This window comes from Chiloscyllium plagiosum, chromosome 32, assembly GCF_004010195.1.
Source record: "Chiloscyllium plagiosum isolate BGI_BamShark_2017 chromosome 32, ASM401019v2, whole genome shotgun sequence".
Classification (NCBI taxonomy): Eukaryota; Metazoa; Chordata; class Chondrichthyes; order Orectolobiformes; family Hemiscylliidae; genus Chiloscyllium; species Chiloscyllium plagiosum.
Window position 1 is genome coordinate 28,219,691 of NC_057741.1, and position 6,421 is coordinate 28,226,111.

Sequence of the window (6,421 nt, forward strand, 5' to 3'; positions counted from 1 at the left end):
GCTTTTGCTTGTAACATCAATTTTCCTTCTCCGCGGATGCTTCCTGACCTGCTGTGCTTTTCCAGCACCACTCTAATCTAGACTCTGATCTCCAGCATCTGCAGTACCCACTTTCACCTTAATCTCTACCCGATGAAGGAGCAGTGCTCCGATAACTAATGCTTCGAAATAAACCTGCTGGACTATAACCTAGTGTTGTATGATTTTTAACTAAATAAGGAGAAATATACTGTACACATTATTTCAGATATGGCCTTACCAATGCCCTGTACAATTAATTCAATTTCCCTTGCACTAGACAATAACATTCCTCGCTGAACCTATAGATTAACCTTTTGTGATTCACGCGTATAACATCATGATCCCTCTGCACCTCAGGGGTTAGACCATGTGCTTCACTTTTTAAAATTCTTCTTGTCAAAATGGACAGATTCACATTTTCTCATGTTTTGTGCTATGACATACTTGTTCTCATTAAAGTTATTAAACTAACTTCTTAATATCCTGATCTAAAAACTATGGCAGACGTTGGAATCTCCATCCAATCTTCTTTCATTTTCCGAATAACTCCTTTTTGAACTTGTTGCTGGGGCTTGCCCCTACTCCACGATGTTCAGCACCACTCACTACTCCTCAGGTACTTCAAGCCCTGATCAATATCTAGGCTTAGACTGAAATGGGGGAAATAATATTCATCCCAAACAAATGTCAGGCAATGACCTTCCAATAAGAGAGAATCCACTTCCCCTTTACATTCAATGTCATCGCAATCACTGAATCTCCTATTGTCGATATCCTGGAGAGTAAACCAGAATCCAAACAGGACAGTCATGTTAATACAGTGGCTAAAAAAGCAAGCAAGAGGCTAGGTATACTGTACAGGATAACTGCTCCTCTGTCTCCCCAAAGCCTGTCCTTCATCTGCAAGGCACAAGGCAGGAGTATGATGGAATACATCCAACTTGCCTGGATGAGGTTAGCTCCAACAATACTCAAGAATGTAAGGGATAGCAGCAAGAGCAGGCCATTCAGCCTCTCAGGTCTGCCTCGTCATTAAGAAGACCAGGGCTGATCTGCGCCAAGTTTTAACTCTTATGCCAGCTCCTTATAGTCCTCCACTCCCTGACATTTCAAAAACCCATCTGCTTCCTCTTTAAATAATTTCAGTGATCTAGTTGCCACAACTCTCTGAGATTGGGAATTTCATGCATTCACTATCCTCCAAAGAAGAGATTCTGTCACATCTGAGTTTCAGAGGGTCCCCTCATTCTGTAAGTGACACAGTCACAACCTACTTTTATTACTGCCTTTCTGTTGTTAGTAAGTTTAGCAATCTGGTCATCAGTTCCTTTGACCAAATTGTTTATGGCCGCGGCCCTGGGCAATGCCACCACTAGGTGAAGCACCAAGCATGCGCTGCCCCAATTGGCAGAGGAACAGTGGTCTCTCATATAAACGATGTAGCCCTTATGTTCACAATGTGGGAGCAAACTGCAGCTTCGCCTGCAAAAATGCGGACTTCATAAGAACTGAAGTTTTGCATCAGAGCAAACGTGGGGTTTGAAATCAGAACAGTAGATTGGCCATTCAGTGGTGACATTCCATCTGCAGCTTAGTGGATCATGTTTCGCCTCAACTTGTTGCATACCATCTTGTAGTACATTTGCTGAACAAGACAAGCTTACACAGCTTTGCTGCTCTTGTAGGGAAAGCTGGTGTGAAAATTGCCGATTCTCCACCTAGTCATATGCAGAGGCGTACTGGCACACCCGAGATTCCTGTCACTGGAGATTGACGTTGTTAAACCTGGCATATGCAGGTAGTTGTCAGTGGCCATCTTGAATGGTGGCTTCCATTGGCAACACACACACTGTCTAATGTCAATTGTTTAAAAAAAAACTGAGATGACAGTATTGATCCCTGTGACACTTGTTCCAAACAGAAAATGGCTCATTTATGCCTATGTTGGTGAGCTAAACTTCTATCCATGTCAATATTCTAAGCCATGAGCTTTCATTTTCTACAATAAACATTGATTGGCAGCTTATCTAATGCCTTCTAGAAATTTAAATACAGTACATCTATTGTTTTCCATTTTTTCAGAGCACACGTACTTCAAAGAACACCAATAATTTGATTAAATATGATTTCCCTTTTGCAAATCATGTGGACTCTGCCTGATTACCTTGAACCTTGATATGTGCTTTGTCATTGCATCTTTAACAATAACTTCTCTAACATCTTCCCTATCTCAGATGGTAGACTAACTGGCCTGTAGGTTTCCTGCAAAGGAATTATATTTATTGTTTTCCAATCTAATGGAACCTTCCCTGAATTTTGGTAATTTTGGAGCACTGCATCAACTATCTCAGTAGCCATTTCCTTTAAGACTTTGAAGTCCATTAGGACCCAGGGACTTGTCTGATCATGGCTCCAGCAATTTGCTCTGTACAACTTCCCTAGTAATTGTAATTTTTGTGAATTGTCCTTCTACCTTCCATTCCCTGACATACGTCTATTTCTGTTGTTACTTGTTTCTGCTATAGTAAAGACCAATGTAAAATACCTGTTCAAGTCATCTGCTATCTCTTTATTTTGCATTAATTCCTTAGATGCACACTATGTTAACTATTTTTAAATATATCTGTAGAAACTCTTACTATCTATTTTTATATTTCTAGCTAGCTTTTTCGCATTCTGATTTTACCGTCCTTATTATTTGACATGCATTCACATACGTGCATAAATGAAGAGCATATGCAGGTATACATACATGTAGCCACATGCACACTGATATATGTGTACATAATTACTGTATCATCTATGCTAACTCTGCCGGAGTAATACAAAACTAACTTTGCTGCTCTGCTCTCTCCCCATAACCCTGCATCAACATTGCTTCAAACATGTACCCAAATCTCCCTCAGAAAGATGCAATAATTTGTGTCTAACTATTTCTTCTGACAAAGTATTTCACAATCCAAAACTCCATTGTGTTAAGAGGTTTCCCCAGCCCCTTGCCTCACTATATAAGTGAACATTTTAAACTAATGACTCTTGCAACTCTGAAAGTCCAGAAAGATGAAATAATCCTTACCCCTTCAGTTAATATAAGCCTTCATAATTTTGAAAATAAATTGTTAATCAACATATTGACAATCTAAAGAAAGACTCTCATTTATATGCATCTTTCAAGACCTCCAGATCTCTCAAAGTGCTTTACAACAATTACTGCATATATACATGTAAAAGTCAGATGTTTAAAGGTTCAATTCATAGGGTTGACGATTACATGCGCACTAGTTTTGAGGGGCTGAAATTCATGCAGTTCGAAATACCGTATTATTACGGTAAAGTAATTACCTGATAAAAGTGAGAGCAACAAGAATGAATTACTGGTAGTAAATTTTATTTATGCACACCGGTACGAAAATTTAAACATGTCAAAGATTCATTGAAATCCTGCAAACTCACACTGTTCAACATCGTCATGGCCTGGTATAATGGCATGCTTAAAATGAAACATTTATTCAATTCTGACTGTGTACACATCTTGAACTTGCCTGCCAAATTCTTCCGTTTCCCTCCCAATTACTCTCATATGTAATGAACCTCAGCAACATTAACAAATTTGACAAAGAATTAAAGGTATACGTAGCTAATATGTCTCGCTTTTATTCAGATATAACGGCACACTTAAAATGGTAAACTTTTTAACAATATTAACTTTTGGATGTACAGTGGACAAACTGCGCTAAGTCTTGGTCTGAATGAATCAAAACGTGCTGTTGTAAACTAAGTGGGCTAAGTAGAGGGATGAATGAATGAATGAATACGGACACAATATAGTAAGCAATAGAGTTGCTGGTATGAATGAATGAATGCAATTTCATTTAAGTGGGTTAATGGGAAGATGCAGTTTCCTTTGTAAGGAGTTTATAATATGATATAGTAGGGTCAATTTTTACATGAGATATATGAAAAACATAAGGTTTTTTGGCCAAAAATAAGGGCCAACCTCTATATGAGATTGACTTGTACACAAATATATGCAGTAAGTATTTAGAATGGTGAAACTTCTGCAGTGTGGAAACACTGAAAACAGTTTATACATAGACTGATCCCAGAAATACCTCTACATCTGTGACTTTCGAGTGCCAAGATACCAGGAAGACTGCCTTTCTTCGAATGGTGACACAGAATCTTTAGCGTTCACCTCAGCGTGCAGACAGAGCGTTGGTTTAACATCTCATCTGAGCAGTAGCACCTTGGCAGTACAGCACTCCCTCAGCAAAATGCATTTGAGCCTTAGTCTGGTTTCTCTTAAGTTTGTGGTTTGGGCTTTGGGCCCGCTACCTTCAGACTTGAGCGGGAGTGTTGCCATTCAGCTAACCTCATACCCTCTGCAGTAACTTCTGAATGATTCTTTGCCAAATGTAAGGACCACTTATATCCACTGAAGTCATTGACAAATATTTTCTGTGAATTGGTTGTGTTGCATTTCATGCGATGTTTAGAGAAGAATATTCTGAGCTTGCCTATTCTTTTCAGATTTAACATTCAAAAGGAAGCCCTACTCATCTAGAAAATTTCTCAATAAGTCAAAGAACGATGAGATTTTTTGGCACTGTTAACATTGACTCCAAGTAAAATCTGAAAGTCAATGAGACAATGTCTGAGAGGGACAATGAACCATGAATCTCCTGATATTATCTAAGAGAGAGAGACTAGAAACGCAAGAGAAACATTATGCAGAACCTAGAATAATTATCAAAAAAAACTTCTCCTTCAGATATTTTGTCTTGGATGTAAAATGTTCGAATTTGTGTGATACATTGGAATAACCTTTTTACTGACCTGAAGAGTTGATCAATAAAGCATCTTGTACAAAGGGAATTGTCCACTGTGTTGAATGCCAAAGTGTGAAAGAATTTGGCGTTTTGTTTGACCTGCCTACATCCAGCAACATGAATGCAGGTCTTTATGATAGATTCTACAACAAGAAATATGGCTTTCGCTCAGTTTTATAGTGATTCATCAAGGAGTATCCTCTATGAAGTGTACATTATTTAATTTTGCATTTTTGTTGAGCTAAATATTTGGCTCTTAATACGTTGTATACAGTAATTTCTGAACCATAAGTAAGACATTCCAAATGTCAACACCTCAATAGTGCATGGACAGTCATTCTAATGCTGGGCCAAAGTTTATTTAAGAATGCTTGATGAGATCTGCTTGCTTGCTACTTTCAAGTGATTGAAATAGGATTTCTGAGGTGTAGTATGGGATCTTCTCCAAGTGCATGAAAATAACTCTCAGCTTCACTGTAATAACTTAAGTGGACTGCAACATCAGTATATTGCTCTTCTGCAAGATTCAGCTCAGACCCATCTTGCTGGTTCTTGCTTACACAGGCTTGGAGCAGAAACATGCAAACTAATAAAGACAGAACTTGCATTTATTCAATATCACAATCTCAGGAAGCCCCAAAGTATTTTTCATCCAATGAAGTATTTTCAAAGCTGAGGCGTTAGTTGGGAATGCTGCAGATTTCTGTACAAAGAAGTCCCAGAGACAGACATTTCATGGGTATTTTTGGTGTTGTCTGAGAAATATTTAATTAACAGGAGACTGATAAAAGTCACTTGCTCGTTAAATAGTGACATGGGATCTCCCATGGCAGCCATGTAGGAAGATGAAGCCTCTACTTAACATTACATCTAAAAGATAGTAGTTCAAAGCATAGCAAACTCATTGTGTCTTTAGTCAAAATAGTTTTGTGATGTGTCATCCAATTTCTTTTTTAATTAACTTGTACTTTAGTTTTGAAAAAGTAGTTTGAAGCTTGAGATTAATGCACTGCGCAAAGCACTTTAATAACCCTCTATTGCTTCGATTACGTTACAAGGTTGGAGTCCAAGATCTGGGATGAGCAATTACTGATCCTAACAAGTCAATAGAACACTGTAGATGATGGTTAGGATTGTGAGCACTATTATAGTATGGGATGTTCTCCCCATTCTGTGCCTGGCTTTCATTTGAGATATTAATGATCTCCATAACTGGAATGTCAAATTCCAGAATGAAAGTTGGTGAAACAAAATTAATCTAAAGTATTAATATCATAACAAAAGTATTTTGTTTAAGTTGATCCAGTATTTTACTGTATGGAGTATTCAGAGAAATTATTTAATTGATCAGTGTTTGGAGTGTAGCCTCTCTGGCTGCTGTACCTAACAGCTGAGTTCAATGGGATTAAATGGCAAGGACAAGAAAATTTCACGGTCAGCCCAGCCCAAAGATAAGAGAGGAGAGAAGTACATCTGTGGCATTGATGACCTCTTGAATTCTCAGAAATTGAGGGGCTGCTTAATGGAATTGTCCAGTTGCACCAGGTTATTTTGCTTGTGGGTCTGGCTAT